The sequence below is a fragment of the Abramis brama genome (genome assembly GCF_963993115.1).
Source record: "Abramis brama genome assembly, chromosome: 1".
NCBI lineage: Eukaryota > Metazoa > Chordata > Actinopteri > Cypriniformes > Leuciscidae > Abramis > Abramis brama.
The window spans coordinates 50,761,915-50,775,353 of record NC_139963.1 but is presented as its reverse complement, the minus strand read 5'-3'; the positions used below and the strand labels follow the sequence as shown (position 1 = coordinate 50,775,353).

The following is a 13,439-nucleotide window of genomic DNA, read 5'->3' as shown; positions in this document are numbered from 1 at the left end:
AAAGCAACAGAACTTAAATTCCATCCAATTTATTAGCAACACTGGGCACGAGCGTGAATCCCGTGAATCCCGCGATATCCGTCTTTGATCTCGCAGGTGTCAGATCCACTGCGAGAAGAGAGATCTGTCCGTCTTGCCTGCGCTTTTTTCACTCCTCCTCTCACTGCAGCCGCCTACTCTCGCATACATTTCAGGCGAGGCAAGGCGCATCTCAAACAAGCCTATTATTTTGAAGGTACCCCCGGGAGTAACAAGCCTTCACCTGCTGTTAGCATCCCATTGACTCCCATTCATTTTGGCGTCACTTTGACAGCGAATAACTTTACATCTGAGGCGTTTAAAGACTCCATTTGTCCATGGTTTATTTCTAAAGAAACACGACAATGTATAAAAGGCTCCATTACCTTGTAGCTTACGTTATGGCCCCGTAGAAGCAGTTTTTGTAAAAGTAGGCTAACGATTGCGTCATAACCACGCGACTCTCTGGAAATTACCGTATAGACAGGAGGAGAAGCTCGCAGGCAATCGGGGGGACGTGGAGGCATAAAGTCCGATAAAGTCAAGGGAGAAGCCCATAGAGAGTCATGACGTTGCTCCTGCTCCTAGCTCATGGACAGATCCTACTTACGATCTCCGTCTCTGCAAGATTCGGAAGGGAATGGTTCAGATTTCCCTTGGCACAGCTACTAGAAAACTTACAACTGTCAGGCTGGCTGCTCACGTCACATCCACGTCGTCAAGCTCAGTTTGAGTCTGCGCAGTATGCTCGGCAATCAGGAAATGAGGGCTTCTAATCTGCTTCACTTCTCTCCGTTGAAACCAAGCGGCAACCTCCCCGTCTCTCTCTTGAAACCAACACGGAAGTGAGTTAAACTGCAATTCATTAACTGACCGCTTGGCCTGGCTGCAGAAGTGAGTCAAATCTGTATCTCCCTCATGTTAAAATTACCAACTTTACAGCAGAAAAAAACATGTTTACAGCCTGGTTCTCTCTGTGGCTTTGGTCTATACAGCTAATTTTGCCCTTCATAACAACTGTGAGGGGGGTGAATTTTTTTATAACTCATCCGTTTAGTTGATTAATATTTAAATTTAAGGGTGTGGCCACTTGAGTGACAGGTGGATTCCCGCTGATGTCAATGCTAGCCGTTTGTCTGCTGTTACTAGCCGTCGTCACTTCACCTCAGCAAATGTTAGCTGCTGAACTTGCCTTCTCTGCAGTGTTTGTGCTTTTTTTCGGGATTATTTCATACAATTTAATACTTGGGTACAAAGCCCACGTCTTTGGATTTAGTCGTTGTCGTCGAGTATCGTTTGAGAGAACAACCAGCGCTTTATTTCAGTTGTTTTCCTCTGTGAACATGCACTAATGGATGTCTGACAATTTCGTTGCTTTTTGGGGTTTTCAAATTTAAAACGTCAATAAAGGCTCGTTCGTTCTGCTCTCACGGAACAGATGGATTATATGCTTATGTACCGTCAGATGAAATCATGCAGGCGTCGGCGCTTTCTCCGTCCATGCAATAAATGCACATCCTTGAATGAGCGCGGATGTTCTAGCGCATATCTATGGTTTAACGGTTTAACCCATTTGAGAGGCGGCCAAAATCAGAATTTAAAATGGACTGAATAAGCTCTCTACGAACTTGAGCGATGCCGCGCTGACGGACCATGAAAGAGTGGCTGACATGTAACGTTATGCACATAAGTCACTGTCACACACAAACACTCGAAGTAATACACAGTCTCACTTGTAGCCATGTATTTTAACTATTAAAATATTTCAAAGGGCAAAAACAGGAACTTTTAATTGGCTTTACATCATCAGCTAACTCGATCACGTCGAGCTAGGTGATTTCAGATAGCCAGGCTCATATCTATGGCCAGGCCAGAGAATGGCCAGGCTCCTCAGCTCCACTCACGCCCCGCCTGTTTGCCTATTTTCTGTTATCCGGGAGTGACGCAAGGCCAAGATGGCGACGGACGGCTCCGCCCACTTTAGGCTTCAAAAATGCTCTTCAGAAACCTACGGGTGACGTCACGGACACTACGTCCATATTTTTTTAGTCTATGGTTGAAACCAAGCGTGCCGCACAAGCCCTGAAAAGTGAAGCCAAAACGTCTCGATCGCCCCCCGGTGACTGGTCCTAGTATAGGTCATAAGCCCCGCCTCCCCGTGTTATTCAATGGGACGCGAGACCAACTAAACAATTAAATTACACTTCAAATATCTTTTTCCAAAGGTGGTTTCTTTCATTTGCTGTCGTTTTTATCACGCTGATGTAAGTTCAAGTGTCTGTTTCAAAAATAAGTTGGTTTTTAGTTAGTTACGTGATGCGATGGTGTAACGTCATGATTGACAGCTGTGATTGACAGGTTCTCAGAGCGAAGTAGTCACTGAAGCACCAACGGACATTTTTTTCGGGATCTTCGGAGGTGATTGTATTTACTTTATTTTAATAAGCCTCTTGTCGTACTGCAATCAATTTTTTTAAAAATGTGCAGAATCAGAGAATGTCTAATAGGAATATTAATAAATTATGAATTAACAACCTTCTTTCATTCTTATATTTCTGACAATGCATTAAAACGTGCTCTACTGTTTCCTCTTGCCCACAATACTCACATCTTCCCGTATCATGTTTACCCATTTTATAAAGTGTACTATTTAATCTTGTGTATCCAAATCTCACCCTTGATATTACTATCTATTCTCTCCTGTTTTTCCCTGTAATTCTCATCTCTACCACTTTCCTTTGAATTCTATAGAACCACCGACCTTTTTCCTCCTCATCCCACTGTTTTTGCCACCTTTCCTTTAGTCTCTTCTTGATAATACTCTTAATTTCATTCTTACTTAAATTGACAATTAAATTAATGTCATTGTTTTTAACTGCTTCTTTTGCTTCTTTATCTGCAATTTCATTTCCTTGGACACCAACATGTGCAGGCACCCACAAAAATACTACTGTAATCCCCATCATTTGAATTCTGTACATTGTTTGCATTATCTCCATTAAAATATCTGGTCTACTTTCTGAATGACTGTATTGTAAACTAGCCAATGATGAACATGAGTCTGAACAAATAACTGATTTCACAGGTCTTATTTCTTCTATCCACTGTATTTCTAATAATAATGCAACCATTTCCCCTGTATAAACAGATAGCTCATCACTGATCCTTTTCCTTATTGATAGATGAAACTCTGGGACAGTAAATGCTACTCCTATCTTGTTGTCTGAACTCTTTGATGCATCTGTGCGTTGTGTATTTCGGAGGGAGAGCCTTCTTATAACCAGTAAATCATCAGACCATTTTAGGAGGAGCGACACAACGGTACAGAATAAAAGTAGATATGAAAAATAATGCTTTTTTTTTTTTTTTAATGAAGCATGAACACATGTTAGACTGCACACCATAAACACAATCAAGCCTTCGAAAAAAGCTGATCAACCATCCATTTAACAGCTGCTGAAAACACTCTATATTGTGTAAGTCTTGGAGGCACAGTGCTATTTTGAACCAAAAATATGATCAAAAAACAGTTGAGGGAGAATGAGCATTTAGTTATCTGACTCTAATATAAGTAATCTGACTCCATTGAAGTTATTGTTGTTCTTTAACATATGTTTCAGTAGATTTTACATAATACTACATTAATATTAAGTTCAGCACAATTCTGTTCAGTTCAAGCTGTCAGATGAGACAAAACATGTTAGGACACACTAGTAGATCAGTAGTATGTAGTGGGAATAAGTGGTGTGTGTAGCAAATAGCACAGATGTGTATTAGAGGTGTAAAAGACACATCAGTCCTCAATCTGCATAATGACGATTCCCTCGCATCTGATTCACAGCATTAGCATACTGTGGTGATGAAGGCCATTGTCCCTCGTTTAATTTACATGAATAGCCTACTTCTAAACTGATAACTGTCGTACTAGGGCAGTAAATATAGTTCTACCCATTTCACGTCAATAGTTCCTGTTTTCACCTCATTTTGATGCTGATTTCTTCAGATCTCCTGTAAATTGACACTTAAAGCTCATTTCACTGGTCTAAGGGTATCTGTTGGTTACAAATATGTGGCTACTGGCTACGTTTTTCTGTGCAAAATCCTGTGCAATCAAGCCTTCAAATGTCCTTGTAATTCGCTTCAACCTTTTCCGACCTTCATGAAAGATTATTTTATGGAAGGTTCAAGTGGTGTGTGTGAGTCAAGTCAAGTCAAGTCAAGTCAAGTTTATTTATATAGCGCTTTTCACAACATAGATTGTATCAAAGCAGCTTCACAGTATTAAATTAAAATAATACATCAGTGTTTGTTTCTAGTGGAACGTCCACGTTTGGTAATGCTGATCAATAGTATTGTTGATTGATTAATTAAATTAAATATCCCCAAATATCCACAACTGAGCAAGCCAAAGGCAACAGTGGCAAGGAACCGAAAAACTCCATCAGGTGACCTAATGGAGAAAAAAAAAACTTGGGAGAACCCAGGCTCAGTCGGGGGCCAGTTCTCCTCTGGCATTTATGAACTAGAGACCGGATTTAACTGTAAGTGTAAAAGTATTATATGAATGCCTGGCTGAAGAGATGCGTCTTTAATCTAGTTTTAAACTGAGAGAGCCAGTCTGAGCAACGAACAGTATCCGGAAGACTATTCCAGAGTTTTGGAGCTAAATGTGAAAATGCTCTCCCTCCTTTGATGGACCTAGATATCCTAGGTATAACCAAAAGCCTCAAATTTAGTGATCTTAAAGAGCATGATGGATTATAGGGCGCTAGAAGATCGGTTAAAAAAACTGGAGCTAAGCTGTTTAGGGCTTTATAAGTTAGTAGCAATACCTTGTAATTAATACGGAACTTTATAGGTAACCAATGTAGTGATGATAAAATTGGTGTTATATGATCATATTTTCTTGATCTAGTTAGAACTCTAGCGGCGGCATTTTGGACTAACTGTAGATTGTTTATTGAGGATGCAGGACAACCAGCTAATAAAGCATTACAGTAATCTAGTCTCGAGGTCATGAATGCATGAACTAACTTTTCTGCATCAGAAACTGATAGCATGTTACGTAGCTTAGCAATGTTTCTAAGGTGGAAAAAGGCTGTTCTTGTAACATATGAAATATGATTTTCAAAAGACAGGTTACAGTCAAGTATAACACCCAGGTCTTTTACTGTAGAGGATAAAGTAACAGGACATCCTACTATGTTAAAGTTGTATTGTGAGAGGTTTTGTGGGCGGTTTTTTGAACCGATGATTAGTACCTCTGTCTTGTCTGGATTTAATAAAAGAAAATTGCGCGTCATCCAATCTTTTATATCTTTAACACACTCTGTCAATTTGGATAATTTAGCGTTTTCATCTGGCCGTGATGAAATATAGATTTGAGTGTCATCAGCATAACAATGGAAACTAATTCCATGTTTCCTTATAATATTTCCAAGTGGCAGCATATATATTGAGAATAACAGAGGGCCTAACACAGATCCTTGCGGCACTCCATAGTTTACTGGAGTTATGATCGATTTTTCTCCATTTAAATAGACAAAATGGTAGCGGTCAGATAAGTACGATCTAAACCAGCTTAATGCTTGTCCTTGAACACCAGTATAATTTTGTAGTCGATCTAAGAGTATTGTGTGATTTATAGTATCGAACGCAGCACTAAGATCAAGTAAAACTAGTATTGAGATACAGCCTTGGTCAGAAGCTAAAAGTAAATCATTTGTGATTTTAACGAGCGCAGTTTCAGTGCTATGATGCGGCCTGAATCCCAACTGAAACTTTTCATAGATGCCATTTTCATGCAAGAAAGAGCCCAGTTGAGTGGACACAACTTTTTCTAGTATTTTAGACATAAAAGGTAGATTTGAAATGGGTCTATAATTTGCTAGATTATGTGGGTCTAATTGTGGTTTCTTAATGAAAGGTTTTATAACTGCCAGTTTAAATGTTCTTGGAACATGACCTAAAGATAAAGATGAGTTAATAATATTGAGGAGATGCTCTTTCACTACAGGTAACACTTCTTTCAGTAGTTTAGTTGGTATAGGATCTAATAAACATGTTGTTGTTTTAGATGAAGTGATACATTTATTTAACTCTTTTTGTTCTATAGTTGTAAAGCACTGTAATTGTTCTTAATGTAATTGTCTACTGTAATTGAATATTTTGTTCAGGTGACATCTGTTTATTTGTTAGTCTAGCCACGGTGTTAAATAAGAACCTAGGATTGTTTTGGTTGTTTTCTATTAGTTTGCGGAGGTGCTCAGCCCTGGCCGCTTTTAGCGCTTTTACTGTCTTTCCATGTGATTCTAAAGACCTCTAAATTAGTTTTTTTTTTTTTTTTCATTTACAATCTAAATTATGGGTTTCTTTCTTTAGAACATGCGTAGTATTGTTGTACCATGGTGCTTTACTTTTCTCTCTGACCTTTTTTAATCTAATGGGTGCAACAATATCCAATGTTCCAGAGAGAATAGTGCTTATAGTGCTAGTTAATTCCTCCAGTTCATCTGTTTGTTTGGGTTCACTGAGCAGCTGAGACAGATCAGATAAGCAATTTTAAAAATTATCTATGGTGGATGGAAGAATTGTTCTGCCTGATCGATAATGTGGCGCAGCATGATATATTACGTAATATGCAAGTTACCATGTAATGGTGAGTGACATCATCAATTTGTGGAATGATATCTATATCGGTTGGATCGGTTCCATATGATATAATTAAATCAAGTGTATGATTAAAACGATGAGTTGGTCCGGTAACGTTTTGCTTGACCCCAAAGGAGTTTAATAAATCTGTAAACGCAGCCCCTAACGCATCATTTGGATTATCTACGTGGATGTTAAAATCTCCAACAATTAATGCTTTATCGACATTAACTAATAGGTCTGAGAGAAAATCTGCAAACTCTTTTAAGAAATCAGCGTAAGGCCCAGGCGGTCTATATACGGTAGCCAAGGCTAGAGATAATAGGGATATTTGTCGAACATCTAAGAACGTAACATTTAGTACAAGTACTTCAAATGAAATAAACTTATAGCCCGTTTTCTGAGGAACATTGAGAATATCTCTATGGATTGTTGCAACACCGCCGCCACGACCAAAAACAGATTCCAATTATTTACAAAGAGCAGTATCTGCTCATTGCACCATGACATTAACCATTCATTTAGCGCGAATAATCTACTAAACTTTTCATGACCTAGTCAGTACGTGGGAAGCGGTCCTGACACAATGATCGTTATTTCAGGCGATGTGCTGCGTACCGTATCGATCAGTGAGTCTGTGTGAGTCTGTGGTTTAAAACTACTGTGTGAGTCTGTGGTTAAAAACTACCTTCAGAATCGATCCAAAATAGTTGGAGAGAAAATCCTGATGTATCCGTGTGTGGTAGGTGGGATACAAATTTACAGGGCTTAAATCCAGACAACTACATCCCGATGGGATTTACATCCAAACTGTGTCGGATACGGGTGTAGGGTGACCAGACGTCCCGAAAAATTCGGGACAGTCCCGAAATCTAAGCTGCTGTCCCGAATCCCGAATCCCGCTCTAATTGTCCCGAAAATTATACTGAAGCAAAATCTTAATCCCGAATCTCACCGAAAATTATACTGAAGCAAAATCTTAAATAGTTATTGTCTGATAAAACATAAAAAACTGTCCGTGGAGCGAGGTTGAGTCATCCTGACCTGCAGCCTGGCAACCAGCCCCCGCCGGCTGCTCATTGGCTGCAGCATCTTTTTTTTTTGTTTTTTTTTATATATATACCGTAGGCGCGCATTAAGATATGCACTGATAAGCAAATTTTCATTCATGAAATTGACATGGCTGGTGTACCGGAACCCCAACACGCTGCAAAAAAGATAAAACATCTCTGCAGGTACCGGGAGGAGTGGGTGGGCAGGTATCCATGGATTGCAAAAGCCCTACATGATGAAACTGAAAGTAAAGCGTTCTGCAAAGTGTGTAGGAAAGAGTTTGGTGTCTCTCACGGGGGGAGGCAGATGTTAGGCTGCATGCTAGCAGCAAATTACACTGTACCAACACCGTGACAGTACAGACCAACACGTTGGTCTCGTCCTTTTTTAAGAAGCAGGATGATTCCATGTATAATAAAATAGCTGCTGCTGAGCTTACCTCCGTGTTCCACTGTGTGACCCACCAACAATCATACAGATCGCTTGACTGTGCGATGAAGTTAACACCAAAACTGTACTCGGATTCGGGCATAGCTAAACTCGTTAGCTGCGGTCGCACAAAAGCTGAAGCACTGGTCACAAACGTCCTGGCACCCCTCGCATCTGACTTCTCCCAATGCCTCGAGTCAAAAGATATATTATTTTCCATTTCAGCCGATGCCTCTAATAAAGGCAATGTGAAAACATTCCCGATCTCTGTGAGATTCTGGACTCCTGAGCAGGGCATCCAGAACAGAGTTCTTGATTTCTTTGAACAAGCAGCCGAGAGCGCAGATGCCGTCACTGACACTTTACTGAATAAATTAAAGGAACACAAACTCAGCATCAATAACATCTCGGCTTACTCGGCTGACAATGCGGCAGTGAATTTCGGCAGAAAACACTCCATTTACCAAAATCTAAAAAAAATCAACAGCAAGATCCTTCCCGCAAACTGCCCAGCTCACATAATACACAATGCAGTAAAACGTGCCAGCAATGCACTGCAAATAGATGTGGAGACTATCGTCATAAAATCATTCAACCATTTCAGCTGTTCTGCGAAGAGAGTTTCCACCCTCAAAGAAATGTTTGAATTTGCTGACATGGAGTACCAAACACTGTTGCGTCACGTCCCGACACGCTGGTTGAGCCTGCACCCTGCAATTGACAGACTTGTCAACACCTGGCCAGCGGTGCGCAGCTACTTCTTGTCACTGGGACAGGAGGAGTGCCCCCGTGTCCTCTGGGATGCGCTCCAGGGTAACGAGCATGGAGAGGAAGATGAATGCAGCGAGCTGGAGGTCACACTCTTCTTCTTGCAAAACACTTTAAAGCTTTTCACTGGTGCTGTGCTGAGTCTTGCGAGTGACAGTCTCACCTCAGTTGAAGTATATGCACTTATGAGCGGCCTCCGAACCAAACTCCAGCAGCGCAAAAAAGATGCTTTTTTCGGAGCAAAAGTTGACCGCGTCCTCCTCTCCTTCGTTAATCTTAGGGTTGACAGGCTCAAGAGAGAATTCACAAATTTTTATGATATCGCGGAGCAATACCTTGAGAAATGGTTCAACTTCTCAGAATCCGGGCACCTGTTCAACATCCAGTGTTTCAATCTTAAGGAAAAGCAAGAAATCAGCTACAGGGAATTAATGGCCGCTGTATCCGCCCTTCAGATGCATGATGAACTCGACCTGGATGAGCTCTACAACGAGAGCTGTGTTCTGAAAGAGATATTGCCTCATCTGGAAATACATAGTCACCCTGTAGGTGCGCTTTGGGCCCAAGCACTCAGGAGCACGTCTGCGTTCCCACAGTATGCCAAGCTACTGTCTTTCATTTTGAGCATCCCCATGAGCAATGCTTACTCGGAACGAGTGTTTTCAATAATGAAAGGTGCCTGGACCGATGTGAGAAACAGGTGCTCATTTAACCTTAATGATGACTTGTGCAGAGTTCCATAAATACATCCTGGGAAAGACGGGAGTGCTGGCAGCAGTGAAAAGCTCTGCAAAATATGCTGATGTCGAGCCTCCACAACCTCGGTAGGCTATATAGCTCAAGTGTGAATTTAAAGTTATATTGTTTCTATTAATTTATCTAATTCATCTAGGCTATATGCACAAAGACAATACAACCTTTTTGTCCCCTTTTTGCTTTATAGAGTAGATGAAGAGAACGCAAGTTGCAGCAGCCGTTAGGAGGACAGTTGAAAGTGCAGGCAGAAGTCGCGTGAAGAAGTCAGACCGGTCGAGGCACCGTGTTCAAAATAATACTTCTATAGCCTACGTATTAGGCTATATCAATTTATATGCATATGTACTTGTTAAAAATATGATTGGTTCATTAACTTCAGTTTGAAGTATAAAAATAGCCTAACGTTACTTCTATATTATATCAAATTATATGTATGTAGGCTACTTATATTAATAAAAACAAGATTGGTTCAGTCACTTTCGTTTGAAATTCATTATCTTTATTATTCATTACCCCCCCCCCCCCAGGTCTAAACACGGTTTTAAAACAGTCACGTGCAAACGTAAAAACATTTGAACAACTATATGTTCGACCTATCCTATATAGTTGGTTCTTAAGGGGGGAAGTGTTCCACGCGTGTTTTGTTTTCATTGATCTGTGCACGTTAGTGTACTTCACACGTGTTGGCTGTTGTGCTCATTATTTTCTCTTTGTCTCTAGAGCTGGTAAGTCCCGCCCCTTCCGTAAAACCCTGCTGGACCTCAAAGTTGAAAAACCGTCAATGCAAGTGAATGGGAGAAAATAATTATTTTCTGGTCCCGTTTGAATTGTGCCATGAATGTGAACATATGTTGTCTGTGAATTTTTTATATAACTTTTCATGTTACAAGTTTGACAGTATATGGTATGATTCTTCGGCTAGCAGTTGTGGAAAAGACATAGCGAGAAAGACTACATGTCACCTATGTGACGTCACCCCATAAAGTTGACTTACCCGTGGTTTTCGCCAACTTCAACGATTTTGTCCTCTCCCTGAAAGAAGGCGGTGAAGTGCACCAAAGACACAGCCATGTTTAGCGGGATCCGTGAGCTAGTGTCCGTGTGCGAGTGCTGGTGACGTTTCAAACGCGTCGAGAGTTGTAGTCCACAAAGTGCTCTCACACAAAGTCTAACCGTATCAAACTTCTACCCGCTAAATTGTATCATTCTTTACATGAAAAGTTATATAAACAATTCACAGACAACATATGTTCACATTCATGGCACAGTTCAAACGGGACCAGAAAATAATTATTTTCTCCCATTCACTTGCATTGACGGTTTTTCCAACTTTGAGGTCCAGCGGGGTTTTGCGGAAGGGGCGGGACTTACCAGCTCTCTAGCTCACTCTCTCTGCTCGCATGTTGCTGTGATTGGCCGAGTTGGACGTAAGTCATCACTAAGGCGGCGCTTGAGAGCCAATCGGAGGCCACCCAGCTGGTTTAATGGCGTGTTCATTCATGCTTTCTCTCTCGATCACGAATTGATCTCTTTGTTGTGGAATGAGTTTTCTGTAGCAAACTGAGCTCTTTTGTAGCGCAATGAGTTTTCTGTAGTGAATCGAGTTCTTGTGTACGTCTCTTGTACGTGTTATGTGTTGTCTACCTTTTCGTTTGCTCTGAGACATTGGTTAACAGCTGATATAGTGGGAAGAGAACATAGGTCAGTACAGTCTTGGTCAAAAGTTTTGAGAATGACACAAATATTAGTTTTCACAAAGTTTGCTGCTAAACTACTTTTAGATCTTTTTTTCAGTTGTTTCTGTGATGTACTGAAATAGAATTACAAGCACTTTATACATTTCAAAGGCTTTTATTGACAATTACATGACATTTATGCAAAGAGTCAGTATTTGCAGTGTTGGCCCTTCTTTTTCAGGATCTCTGCAATTCGACTGGGCATGCTCTCAATCAACTTCTGGGCCAAATCCTGACTGATAGCAACCCATTCTTTCATAATCACTTCTTGGAGTTTGTCAGAATTAGTGGGTTTTTGTTTGTCAACTCCCCTGTCAACTGGTTTTGGTACCAGTTTGTCAACTGGTTTTGGTACCATTCTTTATTCATGGCTGTGTTTTTGGGCAAAATTGTAAGTGAGCCCACTCCCTTGGATGAGAAGCAACCCCACACATGAATGGTCTCAGGATGCTTTACTGTTGGCATGACACAGGACTCATGGTAGCGCTCACCTTTTCTTCTCCGGACAAGCCTTTTTCCAGATGCCCCAAACAATCGGAAACGGGCTTCATCGGAGAATATGACTTTGCCCCAGTTCTCAGCAGTCCATTCACCATACTTTCTGCAGAAGATCAATCTGTCCCTGATGTTTTTTTGGAGAGAAGTGGCTTCTTTGCTGCCCTTCTTGACACCAGGCCATCTTCCAAAAGTCTTCGCCTCACTGTGCGTGCAGATGCGCTCATACCTGCCAGCTGCCATTCCTGAGCAAGCTCTGCACTGGTGGCACTCCGATCCTGCAGCTGAATCCTCTTTAGGAGACGATCCTGGCGCTTGCTGGACTTTCTTGGACGCCCTGAAGCCTTCTTAACAAGAATTGAACCTCTTTCCTTGAAGTTTATCGTTTTCATGGCAAAGAAGGACTATGCAATTCATCTGATCACTGTTCATAACATTCTGGAGTATATGCAAATTGCTATTATAAAAACTTAAGCAGCAACTTTTCCAATTTCCAATATTTATGTAATTCTCAAAACTTTTGGCCACGACTGTATATCGCGATATACACTGCACCCGTAGCAGATGACTGTCTAGACACACTAGGTAAGAAGTGAGCGCCACTCATTGTATTTCTGTTTTGTTAAGTAGTTTAGTTAGTGTGCCGGATGCACCGAACATTTCGGTTTATTTTCTACCTTTTTTTTTGGTTAGATTAGGTTTAGATTAAGGATTGTTTTGTTATATTCTGTTCTTTTCTTTGGCGCCACTTTTGTTCTTTTCCCATTTATTGTTTGTTTACATTATTACTGTGACATTCAGTGCCTAGAGTGCCCGTGTGAGCCACTGGAGGGCGCCCCTTCCTAGTTTATGGTTTCATTTTATATTTTGACCCTGGACTCATTATGCTTTATGTCTTAAACCTGTTTGATAATTATGCTTGTTAGTATCCTTATTTAAACCTGTATGTTTCCTTTGTTCAGTGTTCAGGATTGTAGGTGTCACACTGCATTATCTAGCTTTGTTTCTAGTTTCAAAGTTATCTAGTATTTTAGTCTCCGTGTCTCGGAACTCTTGCCTGCCTGTTTTTGATTACCCGACTGCCTGTTCCCTGATTGTACTGCTGCTGATTTGGATTGCTTACCTGGACTCTGATTATTGCCTGTTTCCCCGTTTGTGCTCTTTGGATTGTCCTTCAAATAAAAGCCTGCATTTGGATCACCTGGCTGTTTCCCGCTGCAGTTCGTGACAGAATCCTGAACCTATACAGATCCAGCGGCTGAGAAGGTCCCGGTCCTCGGGATGCATCCTGTGGCAAAGATAATGTGTCTCCGTCAGGGAGATCGTTCCATTGAAGAGTACGTGGTGGACTTTCTGGAACTGGCTCCCCAAACTCCCCTGGACGAGGAATGTCTAATGATATTCTTCCGTGGAGGTCTGTCGGAACCACTGTATTCGTATATGCCCACTCATGGTTCGTACAGCTATATTGTTAGTCCAGTATATTGAGTGCGCTCTTTCCATGAGCGGTTCTACGTTTTCTGTGGGCTCTGC

General features: G+C 41.1%; 1 protein-coding gene across 2 annotated transcripts in view; it reads right to left on the bottom strand.

The window, feature by feature from the left end:
* Positions 1-13,439, bottom strand: part of LOC311087210 (uncharacterized protein) — a 191,688-nt gene that overhangs the window by 119,906 nt on the left and 58,343 nt on the right. The gene's annotated exons all lie outside the window — the stretch shown is intronic.